Consider the following 24297-nt stretch of genomic DNA (forward strand, 5'->3'; position numbering starts at 1 on the left):
GACTGTTCACACACTAAACTTTCGACCTACGGTTGCAATCAAAATCGCAAAAGTTGTCCAGCCTAGGTGCCTGGACCACTACACCAGTGGCCCAGGTCGATGTTTTATATTTTTTACTATTTCTTACACGACAGTGACACATTATGGATGCCAGGTTGCCAAGTGGAAGTTATGATTTGGGGCAACAACAAAAAAAGAATTAAATGTTGGACTTCCTTCAAACAGACAAGGCCTCAAGCTGCCCTGTTATCTTTGGCACAGAGCCCAGGTCTGCATTTTACTATACTGCACTATACTGGGAGATTTTCATCAGACAAAACAGAAACCAGGCTCTGAAGTGAAGCCATAGCTACCACATCTAAAATTGACACTTTGATATAGCACTCGACTGGATGAATAGGCCTGATTGCAAAGAGAAAGCTTTCTGAATACAGTAACCGTAATTATGAATATTCGACTGAACTGCACTGCATTTACTTTAGATGTAAGTGTCCTCGTTATCGGTTGCTGATTGCTGAGTATCAGATAATTGCTGTAAAGGATGTCAATTACAGGTCAGGACTGCCACCGCAGATCATATGTTCTTCACTTTGCTGAGTGGTGAGTTGAAAATTAGAAAATTGCTGGTAGTTAAACTCTGATGTCTTTTTCCCCCAAACTTGCACAAACCAGTCATTTTGATTAAAAAAGGAGAGTTTGATGAGTTGCGTGTTGTCAGCCTGTAGTTGGCATATCAGCGTGTGTGTTTTTTTTGCATTACTTTACCGACTTTCTCAAACACACAGATGCTTCAAGGACGACTTCACCACCCTTTCAACCTATCTTCATAGAATTGGTCCTCACAAATGTTTATGATAAAATAGTACAATTCTTTTCTACAGTTTCTCATAGGATGGCTGTGGGCAGTTCAGAAACCCACCTGCCAAATGACCTCATCAATGGGGAATCCAAGCTAATAGAAACGGCAGGCTTTCTATTCCTGAAAAGTTACTATGCTATGTAAAAGCCATTGTTTTCGTGATAATACAAATCAAAATATTTATTTTTAATTGTGTTATATAATGTTGTGTTAAATGATAATAGTCTGCCTAACGGTGATGTTACTGGTGAAGTGTCGTTGGCCAAGACACTCTAACTGCTACCAATGAGCAGGTTGGTGCCTTGCCCGGTCGCCTGTCTGACTGAATGGTTAAGTATGTGATTGTAAAGAAGTTTGAGTGGTCATAAGACTAGAAAAGTGCTGCTGTACTGTTCGCAGTGATTGATAATGATGATTATTTTTTTCCCTTACCATAACTCTGTGATTTGGTTGTGTCTGTGAGTCTGATGGAATGTTGAGAGTAGTTGTCTGCTATTATTGGTGAGGAGACGAGGGCAACACGCAACAACTGAACAAATGAATGAATTTACCAAGTTTCACAAATACATAATTACTTTAGATTAATTGCATCCCTAACTCAGGCAACTGAATCTAGACAACACAGGAAAGACATACCACCGTGACTACACAGGTTAGTTTACGCATCCCACCAATTCCTGTTTCCGCCTGAAGGTGGCGCCCCTCCTTCCTCGCTCATGTGCTCTTGTGAATTTACTCCTGAGAGAATGACTTTCTCTGAGGAATGAGTTGTCCCACCGGGGACCAGAGGTCTATTCACTTGAAGAATTAATTAATTCTCCCTGAAAAAGGAACGAAGACAAGTGGTGTTGTCTTCTAATTATCCTGAGTGCTTAAATGACCCTGAGTGTCTCCTTGTGGAGTTAGTTCTGTATTTTTTTGGTGGATTAATGGGTGTGTGTGTGCGTGCGCTTGGGCATTTGTGTGCCAGTCTGCGTGTGTGTGCGTGCGTGTAGTTTACACACAGAGCATTTTATTTCGTACACATGCTTTTGTACCGGAGCATCATGCTAGACAGTGAAAATCACATTGGCATGGTCGTATTTAAAAATGTCATGCATCAACGTGACGCTAATTAATCCCCTAACAGACTGTTTAACGTATGCATTATCATCTCACACTTGACTACATGAAACTAGCTAAAATGAGCTGCCTGCATTATTTCCCATCTGCTGGTGCTGTAGCATAAAAACAAAAACACATGGAGTCAAAGTGTTGTTTTATACAAGTAGAGCGTCACATCCACTCTGGTCATCATGTGCAGGTCAAACTCAAGACCTGTCCATTGATCTTTCTTCTAAACGTGGTTCCCATGGAACTGGATAGGACGTAGGCTTTGCCTGAACACCACAGATATAAAGCCAGCTACTTACTGTATGTGTCTGCACTAGGGGTGGGCGATATGGAAAAATACAATGTCACGATATTTTCCCAAGCTCTATTATGATCTTATCACAATTCTTTTTCATGTTGGTGTTTATGGTTATGTTTCAAGTTACTTAACAGTACAACCACCTACAGTACAAGGTCACAAAAACTATAAAAAGGAGTAAGACCATTTAGACCAGTGGTCCTCAATGTGGGGTCCATGGACTCTCTGGGTTCCTTTTGGGAGGTTTAAATTGATCCTTACAAGTATGTAACTCTGACAGTATACAGTACAAATGAAACCAAATGGACCCGCATTTTTGTATACTGTCAGAGTTAAGGGGAGACCTTGACATTTTAAAGTTTCAGAACTACTGATTGAGACCAAAATGCAGGTTTAAATGAATTCTGCAATGCATCTCTGTATTAACAATTCAACAGGATTTTTTATAGGGCTCCCTCATTGTATCACAATATATACGATATCTCTGAAAAGGTGTATCGTGGAGACATTGTATCGTCTCAGTGATATTTATCACCATATCGCCCACCCCTAGTCTGACTCTGCACACTGCTTTAAAGCCACACCCACACACACTTATCACACATACCATATCAGCCAGCCACTATACCATACACCTCTATAGTAAGTGTTGGCTATCAGTCAGTGCTGCGGCCATGAAGTGACAGAGGAGCTACGTATCAGTGAATGTGTCAGGAGCTGTGACACTGAGCCAGAGTGACAGTGACAGTGTGACGAGGGCGACAGACACCATGTAACACACTGTAATGTTAGAGTACCTGTCCTTTGAGCACGACTAAGAACACTAAGTTCTGACACAGAGAGACAGACAGACAGACAGACAGACAGACAGACAGACAGACAGACAGACAGACAGACAGACAGACAGACAGACAGACAGACAGACAGAGACAGTGACATTAATAGATAGAGAGACAGACTGTGAAAGAGAGAAAAATGATGGCATCATCAAATCTGCTCTTAGCAACGTTATCCACATTACACATATGCATGCATAAATGTAAATTCATATACAGACACATACTCGCGCATGCACACGCACACGTACACACACATGTACACACACACACACACACACACACACACACACACACACACACACACACACACACACACACACACACACACACACACACACACACACACACACACACACACACACACGCGCACACACACACACACACACACACACACACACACACACACACACTAGGCCGTTTGCCTCATATTCCCATCACTCTGTGTCACTCTCACTCAACTGAACAGTAACGCTGTGTGGATGTTTTCCTGCAGCCCTCCTACCTACAGCTATAGAGCCCATATCCTATTCTGAATGTGACTTTATATTACCTTAACCCCTGTCTGAACTCCATGAGTTATATTTACAGTACAGTTTGTGGTGAGGATTAGATGTGTGGTCTCCCATGTATGCAGTACTGGCATTATGTGTCTGGGTGTCTAAACAGGACGCAGGGGTTGACACTAAGGTCTCAGAGAAACTTGCCCGTCTGGCTCTGGCAAGTACAGGTCATGTTCTACTTGCCCAAAGGTCATGCCCACTTATGCCCGAAAAGTAGGTTATCCATCATGAAATGAAACAAATTAATGTTAAAGGAGTAGTTCACCCCCAAAATTACTTTTTTTTCTCCTATTGATTACTCATGCCATGGAGAATTGAGTTCAATAATATTAGTTTTTTTGTTGCATTCCTAAGACAATAATTTGATTTCAATAAATGTACCCCCATTGATTACGGATGGAGACCCAAATGCACTTGGGTCCACATCCGGAATCAATGGGGGGTAAATTACTTTATTACTATAATCACACTTTTGTCCTAGGAATGCGACAAATACAAAAAAAATATTATTTAAGTCTCCATGGTGTGAGTAATAATTAGAAAAACGTTATTTTGGGGGTGAACTACTCCTTTAAATCCTTAAATTCACTTTGAAAAACCAGAATGAGTGTAAATAGCCTATAATATCTAAATTAAGACGGAATGCACTTGCCCGTTGGGCAACCTGAAAGCACTTGCCCGATCGTTTTATTTACTTGCCATGGGCAGTCGGGCAGCCGTCAGTGTCAACCCCTGGGACATCTGATGCAGAGAAACGTTGCTCGTGCCACTGCCTCCATCAGCCCTGGACCGCTCCCATTATTGTCGTGTCAACCTTCATTTCCTCACTGGCTGCAGCCTGCATTCGGAACACAGTGGCTACAAAGAAAACCTTATAATGTGGTTATAACGCACAAACCCACACACACACACACACACACGAACACACGCAGTACACACGCACGCACGCACACACACACACACACACACACACACACACACACACACACACACACACACACACACACACACACACACACGGTAAAACGAGTGCAATTAGAACCATCCCTTTAATGGCACTCGGGTGGCGCAGTGGCAAGTCCTTGTCAACCACCACCACCACAGAGGTTGTGAGTTTGAATCCACTGTAGTGCAACTGGCATATGTGGCTAAAATAGCCGACCTACAAGTTCAACGCATCATGTTGATAGGGGCGGCAGTGGCTCAGGGGTAAAGTCATTGAGCAAGACTCTGAACCCCTAGTTGCTCCCGGTGAGCAGGTTGGTGCCTTGCATGGTTTTCTCTGCCATCGGTGTATGAATGTGTGTGTGAATGGGTGAATGTATTGCACAATCTCTGTAAAGCGCCTTGGATAAAGGCGCTATATACATGCACCATTTACCATTTGATCAGCTGTTTTCGTGGAAGAAATTTGGTGTAGAGGAGGGGAAAAAGGAGGGGGACCTAGTTAGGCCACAGGGGGATTTAACACAGTAGGTGCTGCGCTGCTGGCTCATGCTCTTTTCTCTGCAGGTAGAGATTAGAACTGTCAGCCATATTTTATAAACCTTGGATTAAAAAAATCGGAGGCTGAGACGCCTCCCTAAATCACACAGACATCTTTACAGGACTCTGACAGCCCTTATTCCTTATGCAGCACATTAGAACAAGGCTATGGCAGCCCATGTTCTCATTATGTAGGATCCAACTTCAAAATAATAAAACCATGCAGTTTCATTATTAGTGTAATTTGTGAAATAATCGGCATCGCCTTTAATGTCTGAAATAAAGTCATGGTCTCGTGGCTGAGTTGAGTTCAGCAGTGACAAAGGCTATTAGAAGCAGCTTCTCTTCAGAAAATTCACTTTAGCCGTCTAATCTGAGAATCTGGCCAGAGGCTGGAGATGATCTTCATGTCCCTGTCTCTGCAGACACATGGAAATCCACTTGGCTGCATCATGTGTCCTCTACCTCATTACAACTCAGAGATAGATTGATATGATAGACCTTTATTGAACATGCAGTGGACATTCAGTTGCCAAAGGCAGTACAGCAGTAAGAAAACACAGGGCAGACACAGAAAGGAGGAGATATACAGTAGCTAAGGCTCACAAGTAGCAGAATACTGAGACAATGAGGTTTATTACAGACCGGAAAATGTCTTGCGTGCTGGACTACACCATTTGTACAGACATTTGGTCGTTTAATAGATAGATGTATAATGCATTATATATTGTCATTGAAAACGGTACGTTTAGACATCACAGATTAGGAGTGACCGAGCTTGGCATTGAGGATCTCCCTTGAGGTGGGATTCATCATGGGGGTTTATCATCTAACTAACAGAAATGTCAAAATAGAATTTGCCTCAGATCAACCTGCACAAAGGGCTGACTGAGTCTCTTGTTCTTCTGGTACAGAAGTGACAGGTCTTTTGCATCTGCGCCCTGTTTTGTTGTCTACGTGTAGCTTGCCTAAGCTTATGCAAAGGCTAAAATGCTTTTATGGTGCTTAGTCCTACTCCTACCCTACATACTGGTACAGTAAATCCTCTGAAATGTGGAGGGAGAAAGAAATGAGAGGAGAGAGAAGACATGAAACATGACAGTGAAACTAACGCTCGCCCCTGCCACTCACAAAGTCCATAATATTTGGAAGGTTTTTGTCGCATTCTTAAGACAAAAATTAAATTCAAATAAATAAAAAATCACACCCAATGTGAAGTGAGCGGTGGTCGTGCTTGCATAACATCTTCAGACTAGGATTTAAGTCTAGGATGTACAGGCTATGCTACACACACACATTTTGCTATGGCAAAACGCTGAGGAAAAAAGCTACAGACATACGACATATGACATCACTAGACAAACATGATGCTACGCACACACATTTTACTATGGCAAAACGCTGAGGAAAAGGCTACGGACACACGCACAGCTACGGACACACACATTTTGCTATGGCAAAACGCTGAGGAAAAAGGCTACAGACATACGACATATGACATCACTAGACAAACATGATGCTACGCACACACATTTTACTATGGCAAAACGCTGAGGAAAAAGGCTACGGACACACGCACAGCCACTTATAGGAGCGGTTTGCACCGCTCAAAAAGGAAATTTACCCTGACGGTTTCCCCATCCAGGGACATGCATCTGGGTCCCCATCCAGAATCAATGGGGGTAAATTTACTATAATCACATTTTTGTCTTAGGAATGTGACAAATACCCAAAAATATTATTGAACTCAAGTCTCTTTGGCATGAGTAATCAATAGAAAAAAGTCATTTTGGGGGTGAACTACTCCTTTAAGGTCTTGTTCATGGGACTTGTGCATCATATCAGCACAGGCACACATATCATTTCGGGATACATACAGTATTGTATTATTATACACACACGCAGTGCGCACACACACACACATACACACACACACACACACACACACACACACACACACACACACACACACACACACACACACACACACACACACACACACACGCCAGAGGCTGTCATGAAGTGACAGTGACACCTGTGTTTCCGATTGACCCAACAATTAATTATCCTCGTCCTAATGGGGACAGACAGAGACTGTGTCTTTCACATCAGGGTGCAGCGACTGGTGTCACAGTCGGAGTGAATGGCCTCCGTTAATCACCGCTGAGATCTTCAGTCTTGATCTCAAATCATTCCCAAGCGGCCAGATGGAGCAGTTAGCGTCCAGGTAATTAGTGTGTGGGCGCTGACACTCCATTATCTGCGCTGAGGTGACCACTGGGCGGTTCCAATTTGTCTCCTCTCACTCTCTCCTACCTCCCTTCACAGACCCCTCAGTATTTTTGATGCAATCTGATTTTGTGTGTGTGTGTGTGTGTGTGTGTGTGTGTGTGTGTGTGTGTGTGTGTGTGTGTGTGTGTGTGTGTGTGTGTGTGTGTGTGTGTGTGTGTGTGTGTGTGTGTGTGTGTGTGTGTGTGTGAAAAGTTTGATATCTCTCAGTTTATGATTCATTGGGGTCACGATTCGATTCAAAATCGATTCTCAATTCAAAACAGATCCTTGGTTCAGTACATACTCTAGGTCACAGGTCTTCAACAGGGGGTCCGGGACCCCTATAGGGGTCCTCAGAGTTACTACAGGGGGTCCTCCAAATCTTTGAATGATAGAAACTATTTTTTTCCTTGTTTTTATATTAACCACCTGAGCCCTAGTTTCCATATTCTGAGAACTTTAGCCAAAAATAGCAGATATACAAGTTCACAACGCCTCGCGCTGCGAGGCGTTGTGAGCTTGTTGATCGGCTATTTTCGGCAAAGAGCTTTGGTGTAGAGGGGAAAAAGAGCAGACTGAGTGGTTAAATATCGGAAAACACTAGCCAGTGATGTCATTACGTGCGCATCCCGCATCAAAAACTCATTCAAGTCGCCCAGGGACTCATTCATGTCATGGTCCTGGGGTCCCGGGGATGCACCTCCATTGGAGTCCATGTTAAAATAATTTACTTCTTCTACTTAAGTTGCTATATTAGTTTAGATAGTTTAATTCGTTTTTTAAAGTATTGTGTAAGATAAACACTGTAAAGATTTATTATCAGTTAAACCTGGAACAGCTAAAAACTATTTTCACTAGTGGTTCTCAAAGTGGGGTCCTGGGTCCTTGAGGGAGTTCCAGGGGGTCCCCAGATAAATGATAGTTAGGAACCAAATAGAACTTGGGTCTGTAACTCGGTGAACAAATGGAACCAAATGGACCTGTTCCATTTGTACTCTAGTATTTTAACATTTAATATAAATTGGGGTCCCAGTGATATAAATATAATTAAATGGGTGTCTGTAGCCTAGTGTATTTAGAAATCCTAGTTCTAAGTTCAAACATTAGCCAAATTGTAAAATAAATATAAGAAATAGGCAAACATTTTGAAAATAGCCGATCTACAAGCTCACAGCGCTCGAAAACATTGTATTGAGGACTCATAAAACTTTTCTGGGACCCATTTGAATGACCACCTGTGGGTCCCGGGACCCATTACAATGAAAACCTAGTAACATCACTGCACTACTATAATCTCTGAAAAGGTTGAGGGGGTCCCTGCTTCATCTCTGTCTCAACTAAGGGTCCTTGGCCTGAAAACGTTGAAGACCCCTGATGTAGGTGTTAAGTGTGAGATCAGCTGGAGAATCAGCGCTAGGAGCGGCACTGCGTTTGCTGAATCTTTTCGTTTTGACGAAAAGAGCTGAGCCAGAAGGCAAAGCTCTCTATTTACCGGCCTACTCTAACCTATGGCCATAAAATGTGGGTCATGAACATACAGAACAGGTTTGTGGATACAAGCAGCTGATGTGGGTTTTCTCTGTAGCGTGGCTGGCATCTCCCTTAGGGTAAGAGGCTCAGTCCAACCAGGAGAGACTGCGTAGAATCGCTGGTTCCTGGGTGCCCTTCCAGGCAAAGCCAAGCTGGGAATAGATCACAGGGCAGACCAAGAACCACGTGGGGGGGAATGTATCTCCATGCTGGCCTGGGAATGCCTCGGGAACCCCCAGTTAGAGCTGGCTATAATGTGGCCAGGGGAAGGGAAGTGTAGAATTCTCTGCTGCTGGAACTGCTACTTCCGCAACCCGACTCCAGTTAAAGCAAATGACCATGAGGATTTTTGGAATTCAGAATATAATTGAATATATATATTTTTTCAGCTTGGGAGAGAGCGTGATACAGACAGACAGACAGACAGACAGACAGACAGACAGACAGACAGACAGACAGACAGACAGACAGACAGACAGACAGTTTGTCTAATAGAATGCTCGGTTCTAGAGAATTGTTGTGTAACAGCCTGAGGGTACAAACATATTAAGTGGATTAGGAAACATACTCTCTGCTGAATCCATTCATGTATTGGTTTGATACAACTAGCATGCCGTGTACACATCTCTCTCTCTCTCTATCTCTCTCTCAATTTCTCTCTCTCTCTCTCTCTCTCTCTCAATCTCTCTCTCTATCTCTCTCTCTCTCTCTCTCTCTCAAAAACCAAGTGCACCCACCACATATCCACCTGTTTCCGCGAGCATTATTTGTGGGACACATCCGGTTAACAGCAGACATACAAGCTCGTCGCAGATGCAACTGCTGTGAGCTTGTAGATCGCACTCGGCTGCGACGCCAGGAAATGCTGCGCAGCTTCTGCGCAATGCACGCTGGGACGTTGGAAACAGGTGGATACTGTATGCAGGTTGACCACATAGACGGTGGCTTGTTCACATGGAGTCCCCCAGCCTCTCGCTGGCATCTGGGCTGTGATGCTAACATGAGGTGAAGTGAGTGTTAGCCAACACAGCCTGTACATGCAGCGTGTCCACTGTGGGTGGCACAACAGACTGCTGGTGTTCATACTGTATACACACACACACAGACAAACAGTAGGCACGCAGGGCTGAGACATATTGGAAACAATTAACATTGCACTTGAGTTAAAAAGTGTGGTTGCTACTGTATAGGCCAGTGGTTCTCAACCTGTGGGTCGGGACCCCCAGGGGGGTCCCCAAATTATTTTGGGGGGGTGCCCAGATGATTAACTTAATGTGCAACATTGTTTTCTCACTCATCAGTAAACAAACCAACATAAAGTTTGAATGTATAGAGGTTATCTGCACATTTTTAAAGTGACGATTTAAGGACTTTTTAATACCTCTAGTCTAAAATGACAAATTAAACATTGGCCAAATTGTCAAATATTAGAGGCAGACATTGTGAAAATAGCCGATCTACATGCTCACAACGCCTCGCAAAGTGAGGCGTTGTGAGCATGTAAATCTGCTATTTTCACAATAGAATCGTGTTATACAAAAGGCAATCTGGGAACCCATCATCAAAGAAAGGGCGACTCCCACTCGGTCTGTCTCTCTTCCTTTGGCGTAGCCATCATTGACTCTGCTCGTCAGTGTGGGGGGGGGGGGGGGTCCCCTGTTAAAATATGATTATTTTTGTGTCCATTTATTTCACCCAGAGTAAACTTTTTTTTTCTGTAACCTTTTCTGTAACCCCAAAAGTCCATGTGTTCAATGACATCACAACATGTAATCTAAATGGTAAGACGGAATTCATTTCTCAGCGGATTCCTCACGTCAGTGCAACCACACTTGCCAGAATTGCACCTTTCTAGTTATTTCATTATAACAGCGTAAACGTATGACTGTGACACACTGAGCATCACTGGCACACAAACAGAAATAGTTTGCCTTTCTGCTTGCTCCAAGTCATTGAGGATTGTCACGTGTCGATGCTCAAAAATAGAACCGAGCTCTGAGAGATGCGTCAACAGGTTTTGACGACAGTTGCACCGCCAGTATGGTTGCAGTCAATTTGTAAACAATGAAAACGCATGTCTGACGCTTGCAGTGTGTCAGGGCCTTTAAATAGCTATTTTTTTGGAACGAATGTATCATATCTACTGCATAGTACTGTGTTCTATTCGTCTGTCATTCAATGTTATATGAGATACTTAAATGGTTTCCTGTGGAAATAAGCTTAGTCTTTTCATGGATCTCCTTTTAGTAGACCTTGTACCAGTGAACTGTACCGTCATGAAACTGTACCTTTTCCTATGCAAACTTCTAATAAAGTCTTCAATCAATCAATCAATCAATCAATCAAAGTCTAGAAATGACTGTGGTGATTTTAGAGACTGAAATAAGGCAGTTTTTTCGACTATTTAGTCGGGTACCCACAAGCCCAAAAGCTCAAGGAATACAGTAGGGTTGAACCTGTGATGTCATGCCATACCTTTTATTTCTGTAAAACTGCCACACAAAACTGTGAAAAGTGATGAGTCTTCACCGTGATGACTGTGAAAAGTGATGACTCACCTTTCAGTTTTGTGTGGCCGTTTTTTAGGCCAAGGAATGTTTTTCGTTCAAAACAAATTTTTGCAATGGATTCAGAATCATGAAAAACCCCTAGTTTAACCCCTCACATGCTACTTAAAGCAGATTCTCTTTTTTCATAATTTTTTAATATTTTTCCTTTCCTGTATTGTCAAGTCGATGGGATAGTGAATATACAAATGGCCACAACCTTTTTTCGCGATGTTTCCGGCAGAGCAGGCCTCTCATTCTGTGGACCTTAATGACCAAACTAATAGATAAAACAGAAATAAAAAGTAAAGCATGACATCACAGGTCATCTGACATTTTGGGTGACTGGGTCCCCTGCTAACTACATAAAAACGTGGATGAAATGCAGACAAGCTCCCTTCATTTGTAGTTTAGTTTCAGGAAAGAGAAGAACAATTGAAATAGAAAGAAGATAGAAGAAAAAATAATGAAAACCAGTCAGATATTGAACTATTCCTGGTAGAGTGAATCAGGTCAGATATTCATAAATAAAATTCCTGTTACGAAGGAGTCATTTTCTTCCATGTGAACCTTGCTATATTTAGTTTTCTATCAAGAAGCCTCAGCTATGCTTTGTAACGTAACTATTGCACATAATATGTACATTGTGATGATGTATTGTGCTGTCCTAGTAGGTACAACCTGCAGCACATCTGCCAGGGGAAAAAGACCCAGAGATAATGATCCTCTCCTGGGACATTTTGTTTTAACAGAGGAGGGTTTGTGTTGCCTTTTTTCCCTTCTTTTTGTTAATGCTGCTGGCGTCCTCGTTGGCTGTAGCCTGTTCCACAGAGTATCTCATTCTTTAAGTGACACGTAATTCAATTCTGCATCATTCTACTGTACAGTATCTCAATTTTTAAATGATAGCGTAGTTTAGTCGTGCACCAAATGTTTAGGCACATCATTTCATTACAGCCCCAAATGTTCTCTGTCTCTTCTTCCTTTAGCAAAGTTTCCAGCGGGCGTCCTCTGACTCCTCAGGGAGGCTGCAGCCGTTAGATAACACATTTGTATTACGTTTTGTATTCCATCCAGAGCCAAAACTAAAAAAGTTTAATCGCTTAAAACTTACAGCATATACTGTACTTGGTTGACTGGAGTCCCCCGGGGTCTGCTAGTATTTCTCTCTACTCCAAATCGCTTCACTGAAAATAGCCAGTCTACTGAAGCTCACAACGCAACACTTTGTGAGCAGGGGAGCACTTGGTCAGTTGTGTACTGTATGTCCATGGTGAATTATCAATCTGGCTGGGATACAGTAGATCAACCTAGTGGCTACGTGTGAGAGAGTAAAAGGATTTTCAAATTAATTTCAGTGGTTACTTTGTCTAGTTTGTAAGCTAGTATAGAATCAGGGTGCCCATTCCAACAACATTGACTGACCAACAGCAGAGATGCGATATGCGAATGATTGATAGAAATCTCATCACGCTTGGTGGTCCAGGCACCCTAGGCTGCAATGCCAGCCTGATAGCGTGTCGCGGGTTCGAATCCCGATACTGACGACCTTTACTGCATGTCACTCTCTCCCCATTTCCTGTCAGTCTACTGTCCTATCAATAAAGGCATGAAAGCATCCCCAACAAATCTTTAAATCTGATCATGCAAGTGTCACCATTGTGAATTTCAGTAAATAAAAGAATTGGATGTCGCTCTGGACGACTGCCCATGTGGTCCTTACCTTATCTAATCTTATCCCACCCTGTTGTCTGTGATCCATATTGACAGAACACAGATGCAGGCAAGATGGCGAGACTGAGAATGATGGACTTGTTCATTGTATGGCTGAATAAATGCATGTGTTTCTCGATGTTAAATCAATTATACGCTCGACCCCTCAGGCTTACTGCAGGGCACCTGCCGTAGAATATCCATAAATTGAGTGCAGGATGGCAGCCCAGTCGAAGCTACCTGCTCCCATTAAACTCAACCCTGAAAGGGTGCAGCTGTAGGTCACATTGTCCAAGGTGCTGACAGAGATTAATTGAGGCCGTGTGATTTTTTTGTGCCGTTGTGGCCACTGATGTGGCCCCCGGGGGCCTTAAATAACCTATGAGTGCCCGACTACCGTGCCGACAGTAACAGGTGAATATTTTATGAACCAAGGGGATTTAAATAAAAAATCACACCCGTGTGAACTGAGCGGTGGTTTACCCCCCCCTCCCCCCTGTGTGTGTGTGCGTGCGTGTGTGTGTGTGTGTGTGTGTGCCTGGTCTGGCCTGGCCTGAACAACAGCGCCCCTCCCTTAACATGTGTGGTCATAAAAGGTACTGCAGGCCTGCAGGCTACATACAGACACACACGCACACACACACACACACACACACACACACACACACACGCATACACACACGGCCACGTATAGGAGACGGTGTAACCACTGCTCAAAAAGCTGCTTCTGATTTGGAAGTGACGGCTAATGGCCTCAAACGTGTCACAGTAGAGAAGGATTGCAGATTGGTTTCCTTCAGCCAACAGCATCCACAGACTTGCCAATCTGTGCCGCTGAGATTTACCAAGTGCCACATTAAGTCTGCCCTGACTGGCACCAGGAAGAACTCATTTATGGAATAGGAAAAAAAATCACACCCGTGTGAACTGAGCGGTGGTTTACCCCCCCCCCCCCCCCTTCCCCCCTGTGTGTGTGTGTGTGTGTGTGTGTGTGTGTGTGTGTGTGTGTGTGTGTGTGTGTGTGTGTGTGTGTGTGTGTGTGTGTGTGTGTGTGTGCCTGGTCTGGCCTGGCCTGAACAACAGCGCCCCTCCCTTAACATGTGTGGTCATAAAAGGTACTGCAGGCCTGCAGGCTACATACAGACACACACGCACACACACACGCACACACACACGCATACACACACGGCCACGTATAGGAGACGGTGTAACCACCGCTCAAAAACACATTTTAATGTAGTGACAGATGGCTGCAGATGCTGAGAAATGAGACACAAACATCAAACTGTAATTTTGCATACTAGCTGGGTTTTTCTTTTCACATTTGATTCCTTCAGCCCCCCTCTGTCAATGACAACATACACACTAGTGGTAAGAATACAACGTTTGAATAGCACGAGGGAGCGAGTTTTAAAATGCGCCAGAGAGGAGCTCCTTGGTGCGAGGACCGTCCCGCTCCTGTTGGGGCCGCGAACCTCATTTTGCCAACATTTGACACAACGTGAGGTCGTGAGCACAGCAGAGAGAAGATGCACAAACAATTCAACGCGTGTCGTTGATCAGGATTTCACTTATATGTCTTTCATCCACACAAGTCCGTTTATAAATACTTTGTGTCGGTTAAGTTATATAACCAGCCAGTCAACGGATACGATTTGAAACGCAACTTTCGCAAGTGAGAAGGATTTTTTGACTGAATGAACCAACCACGCTCACCTCGAGTCGAGTCGCTCCCTTCTCTCCAATCTGGTGATTAATCAATAACCAACAGGATTTAATATTGTCCGTCTTTTGCTGTCTGTTTAAAGTGCGAGCAGTGTTGCAGCGCTGATTCAATGTTTGGGGGGTCGCTCTTCTAGAGACGTCCCGCGAAGGTCGTTCAACACCTACAGGTCTATTGATATGGATATAGGCTCGTTTCTTTGTTAAAAAACACCCTGTTGCGAGAACTCGGCTCAGAAAAGGTATGGGTCGTCGCACGGCAACTCTGATGTGCGAGGCGCTGTATAAATATGATTGACATAAAACCTGAAACGCCATTCTCACCCCGACGATGCCCCAGAGAGAATGAACGTCTTTGAATGAATGTCTTTTCTCTTTTAGGCTAAACGCCAATTTGAACACCACGTTTGTTTATTTAGCCCATGACAATATTGTGCTACTGTAAACCTTTCTGTAAAGCGACTTTGGGTACTTAGAAGAGCCGTATATAAAGATGAGCTATTGTGGAGATGATATACCATCTTTTTTTTAAATGCGGGTTGCGGGGCGGGCGAATTCGTTGATTTGTATATTGTTCTGTGGCGCGGGTGCGGGCGGGTTACGTTCCGTGCGGGCTGTGGGTCGTGCGGGTTATGAAAAAAACATGACCCGCGCAACACTAATACACACACTTTTTGCAGCTTACCTCTATGTATCAGGGCTTTTTGAAACAATGACTGCTTTTCAGCCATCAGTGGTGTACAGTATAGTCTCACAATAGAGGGTATGCGCGTGACATCATCATCATACCCGGAAGTTATGTGGGAACGCCTACTGAGTGGCAAAAAACTACTTTCTGGCCTTGACAGCATACATCCAAACAGAAAAGTCCTATCCGATTGCATTAAACGACGTTAAACAATGTTAAACTCACTTTGCCACTCGATTTTCCATTCAATTTATGCCTGCGCATACCCTCTATACCAGATGATGGTAGAACTCCGCCTAACAGTCTTCTGGGCTACGTCAGGAGTTCAAAACTTTGAACACATTCAGAAAACCCTTGAAATGAAGGTGAAATAAATGTTGGGGTAGATGGCACACTGGGAAGACAAAAAAAGAAAACAGAAAAAATGTAAAATACATGGTGTACTGTAGCCCCTTTAACAGCGAGGTTAATTTTGCTTAATTCTGAGGCCATATCAGTTTTTAGCAACATCAAATGAATAATTGAAGATCAACAAGGTTCCTCAGCTTCACAGAGACCAACTAACTTTATCCCTACCATCTTTGTTTGCACAAATAAAGGCCAGAAAACTACAACATCAAACGTGTAACTATCTAAAAACTCCAAAAAGGCCACAGTGGAAATAATTTTTCAGTGTACAATAGTTCTTTTTCTCTGTTTGATGCTTGTTACTCTTCACAGCTGGACTCTGTCTCTGTCTCTACCTCTCTCCACTCTTTCATGCAGTGTGTGTGCTGTGGATGCTCTTTCAAACTGTTTCCCATAAATGTTTGAGCCGTGAACAACATCAAAAGACCTATTGTTCCTACCCGGCCCTGCAGTAGCTGGGGAAAACTGTGCCCTGTATTAAACCCCACAGCCTTCTGTGACACTCGCTTTAACTCTCAAATACCTGTAACGTGCCCGAGTCGCGTTAGATTTGAACCACTTTAACCATTATTTTATGCTTTAACTATTGAAAAATAGCAGATCTACAAGTCTTTGAATATCTTTGGCCCGATCTTTGACCCAACTTCTAAATCCTTCCTCTAAATCAGCTGTTCTCAAACCTTTTCATGTCGAGGACCCCCAAAATTACATTTATTCGGCCGCAGACCCCATCTCAAAATATGTTGTTCCAGGGACCCCCCCAGAATCAGAGATTTGAGTTCCAAAAGTCTGCTTTGAAAAATATACATCGAAAAATTTGCACACATTTCCAAGATTTTTCAAAAATAGCAGATCTACAAGCTCGCAAGTCTTCAGTGGTTACTTTGTCTTGTTTGTATGCTAAGCTAGTATAGAATCAGGGTGCCCATTCCAACAACATTGACTGAACAACAGCAGAGATGCGATATGCGAATGATTGATAGAAATCTCATCACGCTGCCCGTGCCGCCCGCGTGGTGGTCCAGGTACCCTAGGCTGCAATGCCAGCCTGATGGCGTGTCGCGGGTTCGAATCCCGATACTGACGACCTTTACTGCATGTCACTCTCTCCCCATTTCCTGTCAGTCTACTGTCCTATCAATAAAGGCATGAAAGCATCCCCAAAAAATCTTTAAATCTGATCACGCAAGTGTCACCATAGTGAATTTCAGTAAATAAAAGAATTGGCTGTCGCTCTGGACGACTGCCCATGTGGTCCTTACCTTATCTAATCTTATCCCACCCTGTTGTCTGTGATCCATATTGACAGAACACAGATGCAGGCAAGATGGCGAGACTGAGAATGATGGACTTGTTCATTGTATGGCTGAATAAATGCATGTGTTTCTCGATGTTAAATCAATTATACGCTCGACCCCTCAGGCTTACTGCAGGGCACCTGCCGTAGAATATCCATAAATTGAGTGCAGGATGGCAGCCCAGTCGAAGCTACCTGCTCCCATTAAACTCAACCCTGAAAGGGTGCAGCTGTAGGTCACATTGTCCAAGGTGCTGACAGAGATTAATTGAGGCTCTGTGATTTTTTGTGCCGTTGTGGCCACTGATGTGGCCCCCGGGGGCCTTAAATAACCTCTGAGTGCCCGACTACCGTGCCGACAGTAACAGGTGAATATTTCATGAACCAAGTGGATTTAAATAAAAAAAGCTGCTTCTGATTTGGAAGTGACGGCTAATGGCCTCAAACGTGTCACAGTAGAGAAGGATTGCTGATTGGTTTCCTTCAGCCAACAGCATCCACAGACTCGCCAATCTGTGCCACTGAGACAAACCAAGTGCCACATTAAGTCTGCCCTGACTGGCACCAGGAAGAACTCATTTATGGAATAGGAAAAAACACATTTTAATGTAGTGACAGATGGCTGCAGATGCTGGAAAATGGGACACAAACATCAAACTGTAATTTTGCATACTAGCTGGGTTTTTCTTTTCACATTTGATTCCTTCAGCCCCCCTCTGTCAATGACAACATACACAAGTTATGTGACTCTTTTTGCAGCTTACCTCTATGTATCAGGGCTTTTTGAAACAATGACTGCTTTTCAGCCACCAACCTCTTATTTCAGTGGTGTACAGTATAGTCTCACAATAGATGGTATTATGCGCGTGACATCATCATCATCATACCCAGAAGTTATGTGGGAATGCCTACTGAGTGGCAAAAACTACTTTCTGGCCTTGACAGCCCATACATCCAAACATAAAGTCCTATCTGATTGCATTAAACGATGTTAAACTCACTTTGCCACTCGATTTGCCATTCACTGTATGCGCATACCCTCTATACCAGACGACGGTAGATCTCCGCCTAACAGTCTTCTGGGCTCAGGAGTTCAAAACTTGAAAAAAAAACTGAAATGAAGGTGAAAGAAATTTTGGGGTAGATGGAACACGGGGAAGACTGGAAAAGTTGAAACAAGTAAAATTCATGGTGTAGTCCCTAGTGAGGTTAAAATGTTGTTAGCTTAATTCTGAGGCCATGTCAGTTTTGAGCAACATCAAATGAATAATTGAAGATCAACAAGGTTCCTCAGCTTCACAGAGACCAACTAACTTTATCCATCCATACCATCTTTGTTTGCACAAATAAGGGCCAGAAAACCACAACATTGCAACTTGTAACTATCTAAAAACTCCAAAAAGGCCACAGTGGAAATTATTTTTCAGTGTACAATAGTTCTTTTTCTCTGTTTGATGCTTGTTACTCTTCACAGCTGGGCTCTGTCTCTGTCTCTACCTCTCTCCACTCTTTCATGCAGTGTGTGTGCTGTGGATGCTCTTTCAAACTGTTTCCCATAAATGTTTGAGCCGTGAACATCAAAAGACCTATTGTTCCTACCCGGCCCTGCAGTAGCTGGGGAAAACTGTGCCCTGTATTAAACCCCACAGCCTTCTGTGACACTCGCTTTAAATTACAACAAGTACACAGAGATGTGACACATCCTTGCATGAAAAACACCTTGGATTTCATCACTCCTGGTGACTTGTGAAGCTCATCTCCGCTTCCTCTCTCTGCTCTCACTTCCTGTAATTTCACTCTAATTTACCTTCTGATGAGCAGTGTGTGAACCCTGGGGGTGGTTCTGGCGTTGGAGATAGAGCTAAACCCATATATTGGCTGTTGGTTTGGCCGACATATCAGCCATTATTTGACTTTATGTTGTCTCTGTCGAGGTAGAAACCTCATATGTGACAGAGTTTTTATTTGTGCTATAAGGTAGCCTCGTAAACCAGTCTCTTCCTGCCTTCATTCGAATGCGAGGGATGGGAGGAGTCAGTTTACTAGGCTAGCTATAAGGGGGCATTGGTCATTTTTCTTTCTTTTTTATTTTACAGATTATCCAAGTACAGAATGTAAGCTTTCATATGATGTATAAATGATGTATAAAATCTAAAAATAAATCCTTCTTCTGACATTTAATAACCTTAAAAACTGCTATCTGTTGGAATGAAAACCTTCTTCAACATTCAAACTGTGTATATGGAAAAACTAAAACTAAATCGATCATATTTTCTCATTTTTTGCCGTTTTACAATTGGCGACATAAGGACCTTTTTTGCCAGACACGGTCACATGTCCAAAAATTCGAAAGTAGCAGATCTACAAGCTCAAAATATGTTGCTTCGCATCACCTTTCGAGCTTGTGGATATGCAACTTTTGATTTTGTTTTGTGTGATGCTGTAGCACTCAAGTAGGGCAATAATAGGCTTCAGCCCCACAGCAAATACAGTATATACTGCATCAGTATTGGCTATTACAGTACGCAGTCAATAGGCTTTTTTTTTCAAAAGTAAAAGAATAATCTTTGTTTTGGAATATTAGATAGACAGCTCACAACATGTTGCATTCTGGCAAGTTGTGAGTCGGTAGGGAAGCCATTTTTTTTATTGACTTTAGAACTTTTTCATAACCTAGCGGTCAAAACGTCGGCAATCGTTGGGCTATAGGACTCTCCAAAATTGGCATGGGCCCAAACATATAGCATCGGTAGGGCTCTGCTTCTAGACATAGGAGTCTACGTTTGAGATGTGATTCCAGGAAGGGGTGGGGTTTGATTGGAGGTAATCAGACACATGATGGGAATGCGTCAACCTTGGCCCTCTGATGAGGTGTAGTGAGGTGGTTGCTGCTGCACAGAATGGATCCTGGAGACAAAACACACGCACACATGCACGCACGGCCGCACGCACACACACACATACACACACACAGACACAGCCATTCTGATGGGGTGTAGTTAGGTGGTTGCTGCACAGAATGGCCGTCTGGCAAGACATTTGAGAGACACTACTGTAGCTTTTTTGTGAGATTAGTTGCAGAGACATGCACGCGTGCGCGCGCACACACACAGGTGCAAAACATCCTCCCAGCCTTCGGCCTGGTGGATCTAACTAAAAAATGAAACCAGACTGAATTGAACAAATAATAATGAAAATACTAATCTAACCCTGCATGCAAGTGAGTGAATGCGCAGACAACCATCAATACTTTTGTCTCTTTGACAGCCATCTGTGTCACTGTTCATTCTTCCTGTGCATGATGCTTACTCTCTCTCTCTCTCTCTCTCTCTCTCTCTCTCTCTCTCTCATTCTCTCGTGATTATTTTCTCTCTCCCTCTCTATCTTTTCCTCGCACTTCTTTTGCATCTTTTATGAAAACATCTGCCTCCATTCTTCATTGTATACAAAGGGCTCTTTGATCATGTTGATTATTAATAGACGGCTGCTTTGTTGCATTGTGATTAACGCAGCATCGTTGTTGACAAACCAGTTGTTGTTGTTTTCTTGGTTGAGGGAGATGGCGTTTAATCTGCGATAAAATGTACTCTGGCCTGCAGCACCGCATTACTGTCAACACAGCAGCGCTTCCTGCTGAGGTGTTGGTTTCCTTTTGAGAGACATTTCAGGCTCATTTACTGTATACCTAGGCGTCAGTTAAAACGTGTGGAGTTAGGAATGTAAACAAAGACGTGGACGGGAAGTGGAGGGCTGAGGGCGAACCAAATGGGCCAACATCCCGTCATCCACATTAACATTTTAAGGAAAACAACAGCAGAGGATGATGTTTTTCCTCTTTTTCATGCAGATGGATTCCCAGAAAGGTTCCTCTCTAACTCTGAGAGTGTACATTTGTTCCATTATTCTGTACACCATAACCCCCAGCTATGGTGGTCCTTGAAATGTAAAAGTTTGAGAACCATTAAATGGAACAGAGCCAACTGCCCATCATTTGTAACACCTGAAGGAATTCAGGAAGATCCCATCCCAATCTCTTTCCAATATGGCTGCAGTGCCTATTATGCTCAAATTATAATAACTAGTTTGGGCCCTCATTATGCAGAGGTGATGCTATTCCTTTTTTCGAGCGGTGAAAGCGCTCCCAATAGACAGGTATGTCTGTGGCTGGCTGGCTGGCTATGTGGCTGGCTGGCTATGTCCGTAGCCTGGCAATACCATGAGTGGCCAGTCTGGCCACACACAACACAACAACGCTGTTGTGCAGGCACACACACACACACACACACACACACACACACACACACACACACACACACACACACACACACACACACACACACACACACACACACACACACACACACACACACACACACACACACACACACACATGCACACAGATCTAGAACACAGAATCAAAAACACAGATCTAGAACATATAGAATCAACAACATAGATCTAGAACACATAGAATCAAAAACATAGATATAGAACACAGAATCAAAAACAGATCTAAAACACAGAATCAAAAACAGATCTAGAACACATAGCGCTTCACACACACAGGGTATAGCTGCTCAGATTCACCGCTCCACTTCGAACCGAGGTTTGATTTTTTGGTTATTAATTTTAAAAACGATTTAAAATAGTGAGAATAGCCGATCTACAAGCACACAACGCCTCGCATCGCCTTGCAACATTTTATTATGATGATGTAGGGCTTTAGTTTACGAAAAAACATACACATTTGAATCTTGGAGATACAAGGTTTCTGCCTGATAACGACAATATGTTGTTGATGTGCAGTCACAAACATATTGACGTGCGTTGCTTTCTTTAATTTATCGCGTTCGTAGCAGGCTTGACCACTTGATGCATTACGTTCTGCTGTTTCATGTCATTTAAGTAACACCTTGGAGTGAGAAAGAGCATACAAATCATTGCTTTCATGAAAACCTTTGGGGAAAGAGAGATTGTTCAGATAGAGGTAAAATAAGTAATATTTATCCTGAATATGCAATGAGCAGCCCTTGAGGCTAATGCTTCAACTGAGCTTTAATGTTATTGCTTCTTTAGCTGTGAAATTGAAAGGTACTGCAAAGTGTTCTTATATCGAAATCCACAAACATCAGACAGTGAGATATGAAAGGTGTGTACGAGGAAATGTATTCTTTTCATGTACATTTGTGCACACTCCAGCATCAGACATCTTTTTTAGTTTTCCCCTAACCATTTGCTTTTTATTGGAGCCAGAAATGTGGTCAGTGGTTTGTGTGGAAGCATTGCTGGGGGGGAGGGCCGTTGAGTTGATTAGACCCCCGGAGGATTTCTGATAATAAATGCTGCTTTTCATTACACTCCAAGATGATGAAAAGCTTCTCTCCTCCAAGCATGTTTGTTTTGTTTTTACGTCTGGTTCACTCTATCTCACAAAACCCCAGTCAGTCTTGTGCGCGTGCATGCGCGCACAACCACAATCACATGCTACTTGATCAAGCACACGCTGTGTGCACGTACACGCAGTCACACAAACAACAACTGCATGCATGCACACACACTGGATGCGCAAGCCAGGACTGACTCTGCCGTCATGACTCAAAGATGAGAAATAGTCTTGGATGCTATCAAGGTATTACGATACAGCAGAAGGTATGATTTTCAATAACGTTGAAAGCTTTATCTTGACTCTTGAGATGACTTCTTCCAACTACAATATCAGTTCATTATCCACATGATTTTATTCAACAGTCTATCACCACCCCATAAAATCTCTATTCAAACCACTGATGTCAAGAGTCATCGCGTCCTCCAGCGAGGCATGCTGAATCTATGGAAAAAAGGCCTTATTTCCTATCTATTCATTATTCTATGGACCATAAGTATTTAAACCCGGCAAGACGTGTCTAAGTAGGTTAATTGCATATTAGACACACATCATTGTAGGCTAGACCATGTCATACATGCTACAATGACTTCTATCACCGGCAGCTCATGGCTTTTTACTGTAGCTATACCGTCATTTACCGTGTACCCCGGTGAAGTGACAGTAAGTTATGAAAAAATAGATAGCTCATCATAGCACACAATCCTCCTGAGAAGGATGGAGAGATGGAACTGGAGGGATGAGAGAGATGAAATGGGGAGGGGGTCTGCCGCTATTGAAGCAAAACGCAAAGATATGTACCGGTAATGTAATATCCTTCTAGTGTTTCATGCTTAAGAGGACCCAGGAGGGAGAGAGAGAGGTGTGGGAGACAGGGGTGTCACACCAAATTCTGAGTAGAAGGATTCACTGCGGGCCCCCCATGAATGTTCTTCATAGGGGGAACTGGGAACGCATTATTATTACGCATTATTTTGTGCTTTATTAACTATTGAAAAATAGCAGATATACAAGCTCACAGCGTGGCACCGAGTGCCGCGCTGCGAGCTTGTAGATCTGCTATTTTTGAAAAACGTGAAAATGTGTTGACATGTTTCTATGTCAGTGGTGCTCAAACTTTTTTCATGTGAAGGACCCCCCAAATGATATGTATTTGGCCACGGATCCCCATCTCAAAATATTTGGTTCCAGGGACCCCCCAGAAGCAAAATTTCAGTTACAAATGTTTCGCTTAAAAAATACATTCAAAGATTTGCACACATTTTCACGACTGCAGATCTACAAGCTCGCAGCGCGGCAATCGGTGCTGCGCTGTGAGCTTGTATATCTGCTATTTTTCAATAGCTAAAGTGTAAAACAATTAAGGCCCCTCCACCTTGGGCCCTAGTAACCCAGTCCCACTTTTCCCCCCCTTGTGACGCCCCTGGTGGGAGTTAGTGGTGCATGTGCGACTCGGGATCAAGGCCAGATTGACAGCTGAGCTCTCCAATCCGCCCCTCGCTCTGGCTCATTTCCTCCATGGTTCATGTGTCCTCCTGGCTGCTTGTTTTGCTGCTACACAGGAGGCCTGTGGTCATTATCACCC

General features: G+C 43.3%; 1 protein-coding gene across 1 annotated transcript in view; it reads left to right on the forward strand.

Annotated features, from left to right (window-relative positions):
- The window catches only part of LOC308293341 (receptor-type tyrosine-protein phosphatase U-like), a gene marked incomplete at its 5' end in the record, with an annotated part of 208359 nt that overhangs the window by 19811 nt on the left and 164251 nt on the right, over positions 1-24297 (forward strand). The gene's annotated exons all lie outside the window — the stretch shown is intronic.

Source organism: Nannobrachium achirus (assembly GCF_963921795.1).
Source record: "Nannobrachium achirus genome assembly, chromosome: 10".
Taxonomy (NCBI): domain Eukaryota; kingdom Metazoa; phylum Chordata; class Actinopteri; order Myctophiformes; family Myctophidae; genus Nannobrachium; species Nannobrachium achirus.